Source organism: Thunnus maccoyii, chromosome 11 (assembly GCF_910596095.1).
Source record: "Thunnus maccoyii chromosome 11, fThuMac1.1, whole genome shotgun sequence".
In the NCBI taxonomy this organism is placed as follows: Eukaryota; Metazoa; Chordata; class Actinopteri; order Scombriformes; family Scombridae; genus Thunnus; species Thunnus maccoyii.
In genome coordinates this window covers 3,779,998-3,795,616 of record NC_056543.1, presented here as the reverse complement: position 1 = coordinate 3,795,616, position 15,619 = coordinate 3,779,998, and the positions used below count along the sequence as shown (strand labels likewise).

Genomic DNA, 15,619 nt, shown 5'->3' with positions numbered 1-15,619 from the left:
CAAAATAAAGTTTTATAGGAATAGTTTGACATTTTTTAGTTATGCTGCGTTCCAGACAACTCAAAACTTAAAAATATCCGACCACCTGAAAAACCATCTACATATAGAGCACTTATCAGGCAACAAGCACAAAGAGCTTTCCAAGGTGAGGAAATTCAAACATAAGTAACATTAAGGACAATTGCAAAATGTAGAAAACAAAAAAGAAAAATAAATATATCTATATATATATGTAGAAATGAAAGTATGATGGTCGCAGCATCGACAAGCAGACACTCTGACGTCATTCAATATGGCAGCGTCCACAGAAGTGAACATGACATTGAGTTGATTAAGTTGAGTTGATTAAGTTAAGTTGATTACTTACCATTCATGGTAAGTAATCAACTTAAGGCCATATAGTAATTTCCCCTGCCTAAAACCACTGTAAATAAAATAAGACTGATTATCTATGTAAAGTGATGCATAAGAATCAATAAGAAGACGAGTTTCTTGTGGTCAGCCACTATGGTGTCGTGAGCCGTTTTACAACCTCCGACTTGAATGGTGCGCCCCATTAGGTTTGAAGATTGATACCACTCTCATGTTTGAACACAAAAAATGAAGCTAGAGCCAGGAGGTGGTTAGCCTAGCTTAGCATAAAGACTGGAAACAGTCTGTCCCAAACACAAAAACTCCACCTACCAACATCTCAAAATTCTCTCATCAACATGTTTTATCTTGTTTGTTTAATCCATGGAAATAGTTTCCCTCTGTCTTTATGCTAAGCTAAGCTAAAGTCTCCTTGCTCCACCCCTATATTTAGCAGACAGACTCAGTTAAGTCTCAGCAAAAAAGGAAATCATCTATTTTGAACAGTTTCTTTTATATTGTGCTCACATGGTGCATATTTCTAAATAAAGTTGTGTTTTATCAAATAGCTTCAGAGTAATTGACATACAGAAAACCTTTGGCCAGGTGGTGAAAGTCCAGCAGAGGAGCACTGGTTGGTTTTTGTGTATCCTGGGAAGTAAAGAAGCCACAGTGTGGATCATTAGTATCTGTGACAGTGTTTGTGTGTGTTTTAGGGATGTATGTGACTCACCACCACTGGGACAGCACGGTGAACTTCAAACACTGCAGCGACTCCTCGGGGGTCCATCATGGTGGGACTGACATAGTTCTAATGATGGTGTTGTGATTCTGGCAATAGAGGTGACTGAGCAGTTCAAGGGAAGGATGGTCCCATGACAACACGGTGACTGACAGCTCCCGGGTCGCCGTGGACAGCGGGAGGGAGGGATTCCTGCACCGATGCATCCCTTGATTTGTTGTCGGCGAGCTTGATTGACACGTGATGGTGACATGGCTTCAGCTCCTCTCATTTCAACATCCCATAAGTACACAAGTTAAACCGTCACACTGCACTGACAAAACATACTTCCTCACTTACCTCTGGTAGTATCTGACCTTGCAGATGTATGTGTTTAGGTTTTTAGATTTCCATTTTTAAGATTTCTGCATCTACTGCAATACAGTAGAGGTGAATTGAATTTGCTTGAGGTGAATCTCAAGAAACAATCACTTGTTTTCTCTTGATAATCCACACATCTCTCTGTGAACTGTTTTTTTTATTGGAACTACTTTCTACTGAAGGAACAGTTAAGAACAGGACTGTCTTCACCAGAAAAACAACAGCATTTGTCATTTTCTTCAAAGCAAACCATGTTTTACGTTTACCTGACAAGGATCCTCTAGTGGACATGCAAATATTAATCTCTGTTTCTCAGAAGCAAAGGTGGAAATGGTGTGAAATTGCAAAATTTCGCAAAACCCTTTCAGTGAAGGAGGGCTGGTACCAACAGTCAGCGCTGTTTTCTGTTGACCACGACCTCCATCTTCCCCTAACATTTGCCAAGTCATAGTATTTCTATTGGAAAGCATCAGCTGTAGTTCATGTTTAGTGCTAATTATCAAATGTTATCATGCTAACATGCTAAATTAAGATGGTGAACTTGATGCGTTGTCATTGTGATCATGTTAGTAACCTGATTTTAGGTACAGCGGTGTTTTGTGGTACAGCCACAAAGAGTTGCTAGCATGACTGGAACTTGGTTTTCATAGACAGATCTGATGTTTTTGTCTCTTTGGTGAAGCTTGAGTGGATTTTTAAGTCAAATGCTTCATGTATGTCATCATTTATTCGCTAAATCTGTTTCCGTTGCACCGACTTTTCCACCTCAGCCAAACGTAAAAACTTAAATTGAACACAAATTGATAATGTGAATGTGAATAAAAACAGGTTACCTTTAGCCTTGTATTAGCCCAAACTATGATCTTTCAATAACTTTAATCTTTAAATTAACTTTAAATTCATTTGTTTTGCAGCTAGAGGGAAAAGAGAAAATATGTTTTTTTCATAATTTGGGTGCACTGACCCTCTTTTAATATATTTTTAAAATACATGTATTTTTTTATTACTTTATGCATGTTTTATGCTGATTTTTTTATTATCATAACTCTTGTGGATACTAATTTCCCTTCAGTAAAAGTCATGTCAGGAACATCACCAAACGACGGTTAGTTAAAGAGTCAGCAGTGTGTGTGTGGTCATTGTAAGGACAACACATAGAGGTTTAATTAGTGATATGATATGTTGGTTATTTGCATGTAATGTGTGATTAAAATCCAACCGGCCTGTTTTTAATTTTGATAACGGTTGAGACTGCATTGTTTCGGAGCCAGGTGAAGCTGATAACGAGGTAAGTGGAGCCCGATATAGACTCCACAATAGGAGGATTTGTATAATGATATATAAAATGATGGTTTCTTATTTGGGTTCAGGTTCTTTGTCCCGAGATCAAGGCCTCAGTTTGCTTTGTGTTGCTCTTGATGCACAGTAAAGCTACTCACATCCAGTGTTTAGTGTGTTCTTTAAGTATGAATATACATTTAAGTTTCTCAGTTAAGTTGAGGAAGACCTGAAGATCTATTGGCCCATCTGAAGATTTCCTACAACACTCTTCAAATAAACCAGGGTGACTATTAGTACTATTAGTGGTGTCTAACAACAGAGTGACTCCTCTCACCAGTCTCATGTAAAATGTAACACTGAGCTGAACAATTAGCTGAAGTCTGTCAGGAAGTGCAAATAAAAAAGTTTAGAATTAGTGTTGTAGTGGTTGCTGCTCTGTTGTTCCTGAAAGAGACAAGATAAAATACCAAAAGCAGTTAGCATAGCATCAAGTTTAGTAGCTAATACTAATAACAGATAATCACATTCATCATATTAGAACAAACAGGTGCAAAGACCAACATCACTGCCCTGTCACTTGTGAAATCTGGGAGTGTTGTTGAGAGTTTCATTATGTCAGACACATGTGACATTTAAACAGCATGACTAACAGTTCAAAAATAGAAGAAGGACGATGATTCTGGGCATTACATTTTATCAAAATTACAGGAAAAGTAAGGGAATTAAAGAGGAAATTGCAGAACAGATTGAGATAAGAGAAAGCTTCTTTTGTTCCTTTTTCTACACGTGACACCGAGGGCCACCGACGCTAACGCCTTCCATTCATCCACACAATAGGAGAAGTGTGTCTGCGCGATATCCCAGCAGAGCAACAACAGGTGAGGGAGGCTCTCCACGCAGGGAATGGAGACACATTTTTTTTTAAGGAGTGTGTGTACACGTGCGGTTAGACTGCTGTCTGATTAGCTGAAGGTGTCGGCTGTATTTGAATAACTCAACACTGTGTCAACAAGGTCAACACCCAAACGTCCATGACTAAGAGCGGTGTGGTTCATCACGAGTTCAACACCGCATACTGAAACTGAAACTCTCTGTTTGTTGTGTCTGAATTACACTGCTTCATATTCATCACTAAAATATGAACTAAGTATTTATTTACTGAGTTAAAACTGGGATGTTTGTGCCTCATATATCTTATTCCTTTGGCCAAAAACTGTTCCTCCATTCCCATGAACACACACACTTTTAGTTTATTTTGACTCAATCCCACACATACCATCCCGCTGCTAGAAATACTCACTAGAGCACCAAATGTGGATTAATACGCAGCAGAAAATAGTCCCCAAAAATGCACTATTTCCTATGCACTGTTAGAGTGACGTTTCACAGACCGGGCAGGGAAGTGATGAGGGACGGACAACACATTGTTAGATTTGGTCTTTTTATCAGAGTTTTGCTGACAATAACAAAAATATAGAATAACACCAGACCTATCCTTTAAGAGAAGGCAACTGAATTATACATGATTCATTTTAAAGACTAAAAACAGCAACTTTACATTTACTCTCTGAACAAAAAGCTCAATATTCACTTCTCAATCAATAGTTTTTTTATGTAAAAATGTAACCATGTGACCATTTTAAACTATAACAATTAATAAAATGACTACATGCAATGTGAAAGGAATCACTTGTAGCGACAAATCCACTGAGAATCTCTACAAAGCGTCCAGTATCAGAGTCAGAAACAGGTTTATTGACAAGCAGGTTTGCAGGATTTACAAGGAATTTGCCTTCTTGTTGTGACGCATAACATAGTATCACAAGTCAAGTAATAATAGATAACAGAAAATTACAGTTAAAATATGTAAAATATATTCTAAACTGAAAAGAGCTGTTAGAGTTTAATATACATATATTGACCAGGAATGTGCAAATGTGCAAAAACGAACAAGTTCAGAATTGTGTTGACGTAACGCAGCATGATGGATGTAGTGGGTGCAGCATTTAGCAGCTGAAGACTCACATATTTCTCTCAAGAGTTTGTAGAAAACAAAGCTATAAAAAGAAGAGCAAATATTAGACTTTCATTCATCAGGTGTTGACGAGCTAATCCTGCTTAGTGTCTGTTTGCTGCTGTAACATGTATATAACATATATAAGGTTATATAAGGTGATAATATTGTGTTTTAAGCATGTTCCTCTGCTTCCAAATGGCCAAAATAATTCAATAAATGCAGCTTTAAAGATGCAAAATGTTATCTGAAGTTTCTCTACAGGCTTCTTGTAATTGTTTTCTATGTTATTGGACTTTGTATGTTAACTGTTTCTCCACCTGTTTATGGAGGAGGAGGAGATTAACTGATATGGAGACATTTAAGAATGCAGATGTCTGATGACCACAAGGAGTCTATTTCCTCATGTTAAGTCAGTGATATGATGAATATCTCCTATGCAAACACACCCACGAGCAGCATTCATATTCCTGGATGAGTCATAAAGTAGGAGTCATGAGTTTCTGTGTGGATTATCTACTTATTGTAAGATATCGATGCACCCCGGTGACTTACATGTTTACTCCCTTCACATATCAGAAACTGGGAGGTAATTCCACCTTCACATGATGCAGCGGCATGCATAGTTGAGTAATAAACTTACTCAACAGAGCTTATCTGTGCTTGTTTCTGCCCACGAATGCTGCTGCAGTGGGAAAAAAAAAACAATCAAACACAACGTGCATTTCAAATCACACAGGAATTCTCCACAGTGGTCGACATGAGTGCATCAATTTTTGAAAATAAAGTTATGTTAGTATGCAAAATGAGTGCAGCAATCACAGTTGTTGTTTTTTTTTTTATTTCACACGCCCAGAACAAGATATGTACAGTACGCCAGCACACGCAGATCTGCATTCAAAGCAGCCTCCAGAGAGATTTCATCCAACTCAAACAACTCCAACCAAAAAATCCCAGCAGCTGTCTTCACAGAGACATAATCAACATTGACACAGGAACCTCCGGTTCTGAACAATGTTAAATTACAGACATGTGGAGTGAGGTTAAGGGCCAAAAAAACCTGACTACTACTCGCCCGTGATAAACTCCTCAGCCTCCTCAAAATGAAAAACCCATTAAACACCCGCAACGCCTCGTCGCTTCTCAACAGCGCTCCGCGGTCCGAGGCATGAAAGCGAAGGAGATAAAACGGAAACGTTAAATAGGAAAAAAACATCAGAAAGTTTTCTCTTCCCCCCCTCCCCCCTCCTCCCTTTCAAAGTATGTGAGCGAGATGCAAGGAGATGACGGACCACCGTGAGAGAGCGAGCGATGGGAGGCTCACAATTTGTTTTCTCTTTTTGTTTCCTGCTTTTTTTTTTTTTTTTTTTTTTCATCTTGGCTTCTCAGGCAGACTTTTTTTTTTTTTCTTTCTTTCTTTTTGATAAACAGTCAAGAGCTGAGCTACAGTGCAGAGAAGATATTTTCATTTTCTAGCTGCTGCCTCATAAACAGAAAGCTGTGAAGACAATGTGGTTAGAAATGATGAATATATAGCCAGTGGCTTTAATATCTTTAATACTCTCTGTGGACGTGGCGGAGAATGGAACAGTGTATTAGATAATGATGAAAAAGAGGAAAAAAGATGGTGAGCTCTTTTCAACTCTGAGGTTTTGTGTTCCATTAGGATTTTTTACTGCAGATGGTGGCCGTAATGCTTCACTCAGGGCTAACAAGACAACTTTTTTTTTTTTTTTTTATGGTTATAGCCTCACAGTTTCAAGGCACTGAGTGTTAAATGCTGGTGTGGACAAAACAACAGGAACACCTGCAATCTAGTAATCCACCTGTACTGAAGGTCCTCTTCATTACTAGTATTTTGTAGCAAAATGCACTCAGTGTGGCTAGTTTGGTTACCTCAATAGAAAGAGCTCATTATAGTATAACGTTTGCCAAAATGATTGCAGATTGAATGCAGTGTTAACTGTGGCTTGATTGTGCAATTAGATAATGTGTAATGTTGTGTCTCCTCTGCAGGATGTTCAGGCTAAAAGTGTCCCCAGGGTGTCTGAGCACCAATTTAAAGATTCTGGGTGATACCAAGTAGTAATTATCGTAGGGTTGTTAGTGTATTTTGATATGCTGTACATGTTTCCTATGATTCTATTGTAATGTGTAACATAAATAAAGATCATGTAGACTATTTGACATTAGTGTCTTATAAATGTATTTTAATGTCTTTGTTGTGTTTTGTGTAGTTTCCCTATAGTGTTGTAGGGATCAAGGTCGTTGCCACTGGCAGGTTATATAAGGCAGCCAGTTTCAAGCGCAGCTGCTGTCAGGATCACATGCTGCCTGTGGTCAGAATTATGACTGTTATTGTACTATGTCTTCATTGTGGGTGATATGAACATCTGGTTGGTAACCTCTGTCTCAAGCCTCCTGCTTTAAAGTCTAGCCGCTAAGCGACCATCCTTAACACCACTGATGCAATGTGGGTGTTGAGTAAACACCATAAACCAACTGAAATTACACATCATCCTTCTTTGCTGTCAAAAATAATGTCATTGTGTTTTTAAATGTATTGTTAATACTTTGATATTATTAAAATGAAGAAAAAAGGTCTTTGGAAAAATATCAGAAATGTTCCTTTTTGTCTCAGCTGGTGTCTGTGTTTGTGTTTGATTGACCACAGCTGGCAGACTACCGGTGTTACAGTGAACAGAAGACAAACATTACGGTACAGAGACAAAATCAACAAACTGCTGTAGCTACAAGTCACGGACAGACAGCGTGTCGCTAACAGGAAGAGCAACGACCAAACCAGCATCTAACAGGTCAGAAGTGACATTTGCAGGTATGTTTACATGCTGTTTAATGTGCTGCAGCTGAGCAGCTAATCAGCTATCTTGGCTGCCAATTGACGTTAGCGGTTCACTTTCCCTGGTGAATGTTTGTTTGGTGGCTCATTCAACAAGCTAAGGTGCAGGACAAGATGTGTTTATGTTTGTAATGCTTTAGCAGGAAGGTAAATGTGGGTTGTTGTGTTGTGTAGCAGGATGCAATCAGGCTCAGTGTGACCATCTACACTTAGCACAAGCACAAGGACTGAAAATGGAGAAACAACTGGCCTTTGTTTAATCCATACAAAAATCTAAGTATGGAAAGGCTAGTTGTTTCCCCCTGCTACTGGTTTTTGTGCTAAGCTAAGCTGACCAGCTGCTGGCTGTAGCTTAACATTTATCATACATGACAGTGGTATATTTTCTCATCTCCAAAAAAGCACATTTCATATAATTTCATACCATTCCTTTATGGTCAGGGTATGTTTGAAATGAATTATTTTGTATGATGAGTTCTCTTAAGTCAGAAAAGTGTGAGAGTTTCAGGCGCTGTTTGACAATTTGACAAGCACCTACAGTACAGTAATTTGAAGCATACTGGCCGTTTTACACAGGTAAATACAGAACTGTTGTGCAGGATTGCGTTACAGTGTGTTTCTGTTGTTTTTTTTGGCTCTCTGTGGCTGTTTTTGGATGGCACAAAGTGCAAGGTTAATTTACTAATCCATGAAAACATGGGAATGACAGCACTCCCATCATAATCAACCAACACTGATTACAGCAATGTGACCATGATTGGTATGGCCAAAAAAAAAAATCTTTTTTTCCTACAACATAAATAAATAAATAAATAAATAAAAAGGAACCTCTTTTGATAGCTTGATACCTCCAACCTTGTTGCAAGGTTTTAATCGCAAATTCGGCAGTTCAGTCTTTTTCAGAAAGCAAATATAGACCCAAAGACCTTGGGTTGATGCTAAAATAAAGCCAAGACTTTAATCTAGACTTGGCTAAAAATGCTGGCTTGCTGGATGATTGGCTGTCATAGCTATAATCTTGCCTGTTGCTTGATATTCTGGCTTGCAGACTCTTTGGCTGAGCAGAAAGCTACGGTGGCTATAGTTGATAGGCTATATGAGCTGATTTGGTGGCGGGCTGATTGGTATTAGCCAGCTATAGTAGAAGGGATGTCTGGCTCGCTGTGGTTGAATCTCTGCCTGGTAATACTTTGGCAGGTTCCTGTCCTGACTCACTGGCAGCATGGCTGGTTATACAGGCTAGTTGCCTGGATATATTGGCCCACAATACAACAAGACTGACTCACCGGCTTAGTGACAAGTTGGCCCTGTGCTGGTTCTGTTTCAGAGAGCAGCCATCATCCCACTGATAGGAAACAGGATCCCTTAATCACCGTCTCCATATTACACCAACAAAGAGTGGGTGACTCTACACGCAGCTGACACACCTTCACTACTCTACGTCCTCGCTACTCGTTGTGCTGCAAGACTGACGTTCATATCACGGTTTGTACACTCTGTTGACAAAAGTATGTGGACGCTCCTTCCTATATTGTCTTCTGTGGTTCTGGAGGAGCTTTCTAAACTCTTCTGTTAAGGCCAAAAACCTGCATCTCTTTAGACCTCTTAAAGGGGCTTCAGACGTGGGTTTGAAGTTCTCTCTGTCTCTCATTTTACATTCTTGACATAAATATTTCTGCCACTTTTAATGTGAGCAATTAAGTGCACTATGAACATCTTCCAGGAGAGATTATTGAGCTCTGATTGACCATAAACTGACTTTAAGCTTCTAAATAGATCCAACTGAACCTGACCGGTGCTGCCTGATTCTGAGACTGAACCTGAAATGAGATATGAAGCAGTCTGTGTGTATTCAGGCAGTTTGTTTTTTTGTTTGAAACCAAATTTTAAAAAATTGATTTTTGTTGTTCTTGTTTTTTTTCCTTTTTTTCGAAAAAAGTGAGAAATGGATGAAAAAACCAAATTCATAAAACGGTCCAATTTTGTTTTTTGCAAATTCCTTTTTTGCATTTTTCCTTTTTTTGAATTGAAGAATGAAGAAAAGCAGACAGGTGACACGGATATAAAACTAAAGAGATCAAAATAAAAGCCAAGATGATAAAATGGCCTTTTTATAACATTATGAAAGTACAGGATCTGTACCTAATAAATCAATAAATGCAAACATAGGCTACATAAGTAAAGATCTTCTTTTGTTTTGTCCTTTTCATTTAGACATGAAGTATCTTTTATGTATCTGTCTTTAAGTGTGTGATATATTGATTAGTTGCATAGTGTGAATTAATAGTCTGATATGTGGAAATAGCCTGTGTGGTTCTTCCTGAATAGTGTTCCAGTAGCGTGTTACTAAATTATTGATCACGCTAATGTTCACTTTTTATAGCTATTGTTTGTTGATGGCTACGTTACGTATCCGTCCTGAGCTGTGACATGTCACATAATGGACAAATCAATCTGCCAAAGCTGTATTGATCATATTGATTTGCAGTAGGCAGCCTTTTTAGGCCATTTATTTTATCAATAACAGCAAAATAATCATAAGTACATATAATGTAGGTATTTTTCTGCATTAGTGGCCTCTACGGTGGAGTTTATAGAAGGGTAGAGTATAGTATAGTAGAGTATACAGTGCAATATAGCTAGCCAAATATTCCACTTCTAATTTGTGTTGGTTAGGTGATGAATGCAAAAAAAGTAATATTTTACTGCACATTAAAATACACAAAAGTTAGGAAAATGTGAAATTCCCTGATATTCCAGAATAAATCAATAAGTTTGTAAAATTCCCTGACTTTCTATGTCTGGAATAAATGCTTTTAAAGTCTGTAACTTTCCAGATTTTCCAGAAATAGTATGCACTTCATGTACTACTGGTTGCATACTACTAAATAGCATGTTAGTATAGAGTTTTGGACGCAGTCTTGGTCTAAATGAACTAAGTAGAATATTACCTGTAAATGGAGAAACTCCATTTTAAGGGCTGTGTTTATGTTACAGCCCCTCTATGTAGGACAGTAGTGGAAGAGAAATAACATTTAAGATTGAATTTATTTATTTATCTTCTAAGGTTACCCTGGTATATTTCAGCTTTTGATTTTGACAACAATAAAACAAAAATGGCTTCTTTTTTCCCTTTTTTTTATATAAAAAATGTAAAAAACCATGGTATTTTTTTTTTTTGCTTTTGGTTTCAAATGAAAAAAATAACTGCCTGAACGTACACCGACCCGAAGCTACGTATATTCTGCTTTATTTCCTCTATAGTTGACTGTCAGCTAATGAAAGCATTGGATACGCTGCGTGTCTCCTCTTTCCACTGAGCGTTGCATGCAACACATTACACATCTGGATTCAGACAATATTGGCACAGTCAGACAGAGAGAAACAGAGAAGTTTCTTGACAAACTACATTTGAAAATAACCAAACCCAAACTCGACCAGAGCCAGAAGCTTTACAGAACACAACCGCCTTAACCAAAACATGAATACTTTGTCAGGACCTGTCAGGTTTGAGTTGGATGACTCTATTACAAACTGGGAGCTCGGGGAGTTATTAGAGACAGGAAAAATCCCATAATAGGGAATAAAACTCAGTTTGTGCTGCTTCTATTTTGATCTTCTTTTTTAATCTGCTACTCTCAATTCCTCAATCTATACGGATACTAAATAAACATCCTTTCAATGCTACAATGATATTTTAAACAACTATGTGCTTCCAACAGTTTTTAGGAGGCCTTTTCCTGCTCATCCAGCTCCATAAAGACACAGTTTTCCCAGTTTGGAGTGGAAGAAACTTGACTCAACATCAGTGTTGAACTTCCAGCCAAGGATTGAAATATATGGTTATTATAGCAGCAGATTAATCTGATTAATCGTTTTGAAATGACATTTTCAGCTGTAATATTTGACGGATATATTTGACCATATAATATATACTACACGTGTTATTTCAGTTATTATAAAAGCATCACTTTCAATCAGCAAATGTGCTTTTAAATGTTTTTTTTCTAAAAACACAAAATATGTCATTTACACAACTGAAGTTTGTTCCCCTGAAGTTGAAATAAGTAAATAAAAACTGTCATATGAACTTTTTTTTTTTTACTTTCATATTGTGTGAAACAATAAAAAATAAATAAATAAAGACATTATTTATTCATGCAGCGTGAACAACAAAGCATCACGAGCAGACAGCACGTCCATAGGAAAAACATTTTATTGAAAAACATTTTCAGTTTGTAACAGACTGGTGGAATGTGTGTCATTTATCCTCACTTTGAACTTCTTTAAATTTTTGAATGTTAAAACCATTTTTTTTTTTCACAGCCTGGCCATCTCATACTGCAAGGAAAGTTTGGGGGGGGGGGGGGGGGGGGGGGCGGGGGGGGAAGAGGGTAAACAGCCACACCCGGTAACCATGACAACCAACCATGACATGACGAAAGAAAAACCAGGGGGGGAGGGGGGGTAGACGAAAAAAAAAACAAAAAAAACAATGCAAATATAATACTGTGTCACCTACAAACTGGACTGAAATTAAATCATAAACAGACCAAAAAAAAACAAAACAAAAAAAAAAAAAGAAACTAATTCAATAAATATTTATGGTACACACTTATGGCACAAATATGCAGCAGTCGGTTTGGCAACTTTTCTCTCATTTTTTTTTTTTTTTTTTAAAACCAAATTACCATGGAAACAGTGCAAAAGGGGAGGGAGTGGGGAGGACACGGGCTTTCCATCGAGCGCTAGCTAAAATACATAGCAAAAAATTCAAATTTTATACAAAACATCTTACTTTAAGAGTTTATAAAAAAATGTTTTTTATTGGGTTCTGGTCAATATTTACATAAGCTATTTACCAAAAAAGTAGTATGCTCTGTTTTACTGAAGTGTATTCCATTTTTTCTGTACTTTTTTTTTCCATTTACTTTCCTAAAAAGGTGAATAAGGCTATTGTAACAACCCAGGATCCATATACAATACAAACATTAATGTATTTACAGTTTCTTACCTACAGAAGTACGGTGCAAAATTACTGAGTCAAGTGACCAAGGGCTGACCATACGAGCAAGGCATTTTACATTAGCCTGAGGTGCTTCTCCTAGCCCGCGTGCTAAGACTCTCACAGCATCGCTACGACGTTTCATAACGGGTCGATCGTAACCCGGTCGATGTTGGGAGAGTGTTAGTCGGGTGGCAGCTAAGAAAAGGACGCCAGATTCAAAGAAACTAATAAGATTGTCATATTCTGCCGCAGACAGACAGCAACTAAACAGCCATTTGTTTGTTGTATGTGTGTTTTTTTTCACCTTTTTCTTTAAATACCTGTTCAGGTGTGATATATATGCTTTTTTAATGGTTTCATTTTTCACAGTTTACCTTTGTACTACGGCACACAGTCAAAAAAAAAACAGGAAAAAAAAAAAAAAGGTTCAAATAATACTACAAATAATGCAGGAAATAAAAACTAACAGCAGGCTTGTGTGACGTACTTTGCTAGTTTTGTGTCATTTGTTTGTTGTTACATCTTTCAGTGGTTAAGAACACTTTCCATAGGTGGTTTTTTTTTTTTCTCTGAATTGATTAAAAAAATAAATAAGAATTGCATATTTGCAGATTTTGTAGCCTCTTAGAGGCACAAACCTCAGATCATACAAGGCTTGGCTTTTCGGTGAAATTTTGATGTTCTTTATGAACAAAATGACGATGATGTCGATGATGGGCTGATATATGCTCGGGTTCACGGCCTAAAGTCACGATTATGATCGTAAGCCGACGATATCGATGAATGTGAAGTTACTGAAATATAGACTTGCTCAACACACGCTCACGCACACGCACACACACACATACACACATGCACAGAAAACATGAAGGGTGTGTATGAGGAGAATAAAGTGAGGGGGGGTGGGGGGGGGGCAATGGGTGTTCATGGGAATTATCCTTTGGGAGATGCTACACTGAGTGAGTGTGGGAGACACAGCTACTCTGCCCTTGTGTACACCAATGTGAGCTATTTTGGGTCAGATAACTCTACTCCCCTCGGAGCCGGGGGCCCGGGGCCGCCCTCCCCCTGGTCCTCCTTCCCAGGAGAGCTCATGAAAATATGGGACTCAGTGTGTCGAGAGATATCAAATAATCAAAAACCTAGATTGCATAATGTGCACTTATACCATAATATATTAGCGTTACTTCTTCTTCTTCTTCTTCTTCTTCTTCTTCTTCTTCTTCTCCATGCCGCCTGACAACACCTGTGCTCTATGTGTCTATCATAAATAAATTCTGCTTTTTATTTTTATTTTTTTCATTTTTTTAATCTTTGTAATGTCCTTTTTTTTTTAAATGTACATCTATTTTGTAAGAAAAAAAAAAGAAGTAAATTAAAAACTCACAATATGGAAATGCTAATGGAGATTGAGAAACAGTGACAATGTAAGTAAATGTCCCTGTGCTTTTTTTTTTTTTTTTTGAAAACAAGAATAGGAGAGCACCGGTCACACTGATTTGGGCCCTCAGGGCACCCTTAATCATCCTTGGACATAAACATTACAGTACCTAGAGCTGTTTCAGCCAGCTATGCTAACCTCAACTAGATCTCGGGCCTCTTCTTCACCTGATGCGAAAAACGGCAGTAAGGCGAATTGAAATTTTTCTTATTGCCCCTAAAACTTTCCCAGAGAAGCTGAGTCGAGCCGTCGCTACTTAAATCTGACGGGATACAGCTGCTCTCCCATGTCTCTAGCTATCACTGTGTCTCTTTACTGTGGACGGCTGCGAAGAGTGGAGGTACCAAAAAAAGGGGGGGCGGGGGGTTTGGGGGGGGGGGGGGTTAAAAGTGCTGCTCTATGTATATGAAAGTCCTCCACTCTTCCCAGAAGCCACCTGGGCAGACTCCTCCCTCACTCCTTTTTTTTTGCGCTCTCTCTCTCGCCCCCCCTCTCTCTCCTAGCAACTGTTGTTTGGGTCACTTTTGTGTTTGAATGTCACGTACGATATGACGTGTCACTAAAGGATAAGAAAACCTCTATCTGCACTTGAACTACACCAGGATATGAAAACCAGATACGACCAAAAAAAAAAAAAAACAAGACCAGTAAATGTTGACAGTACAAAAAAAAAAAAAAAAAAAGAGAATCTATTTTTTTTCCTTAAAACCTTCAAGTAACATCTGAAAGAGGTGTTTTGCTGAAAACATAAGGAGAAATGGTGTAAATCCACACTGAAACCCAAACAGTTCACATCGACCGGTGAGACCGTGTGTGTGTCTGTCTGTGTGTGTGTCTGTGTGTGTGTGTGTGTGTGTGTGTGTGTGTGTGTGTGTACATGTGATGGTGAGAATGTGGGTGAATGCAGGGTGAATGGGTGATCTCTGCGAATCAGTCAGGAAAAGTCCCAGAGAGGATCGGTGCAAGAATCTCTCTCCTCTTTTTTTTTTTCCTCGTGTCCGGCTGGATAAATCCACAGAGTCTCTCTGGCTAGTGAGCATCAAAGTGTGGGGGGGGGGGGGGGTTGGTGGGGAGGGAGGGCAGCAATTTTTGTGAGTTCATGGTCAAGCCCACGTCCTGTATCACCTCTCCTCCTCGCTCGTGTTTAAGTTCCCCTCTCTCTCTTATTCCAAGCAGAAGTCTCTCTTCAGGTGAGGCCGAATTACTTTTCCCCTCCTCTCTTTTTTTTTTCCCAGGAAAAAAAAAAACACTTCAACGTCCGTACATCCATCTGTCTGTCCCATCCGAGAAAAAAAAAAAACATGCTGTGTGCATCTGTCTAACTTTCTGATCCCACAACACTCAGTTCCCCCCCCCCCTCACACAAAAAAAATGCTGCAGTGCACAAAACAATACAGGGAGCAACATCGGGGAAAGAAGAAGAAGAAGATAGAGATCATTCTCCTCTATGTTTCCCAAAAAAGAGCCCCAGAGAGCAGCAGCAGTGGCAGCAGCAGCCTTCTCTCCGGCCCCCCCCCCCCCCCCGCCGACCACCACTACCACCACCCGTCCCGTCCCGTCCC

General features: G+C 38.7%; 1 long non-coding RNA gene across 2 annotated transcripts; it reads left to right on the top strand.

The window, feature by feature from the left end:
* Window positions 1-6,123: 6,123 nt before the first annotated feature.
* On the top strand, window positions 6,124-11,518 carry LOC121907325. Of its 2 annotated transcripts, none has more exons than XR_006098838.1 (4): window positions 6,124-6,375; window positions 7,423-7,564; window positions 8,936-9,093; window positions 11,331-11,518. It is a non-coding gene; the product is annotated as an uncharacterized LOC121907325 (long non-coding RNA). The 2 variants fall into 2 exon arrangements; XR_006098837.1 differs by having other exon boundaries at window positions 6,124-6,565.
* The last annotated feature ends 4,101 nt before the right edge of the window (window positions 11,519-15,619 follow it).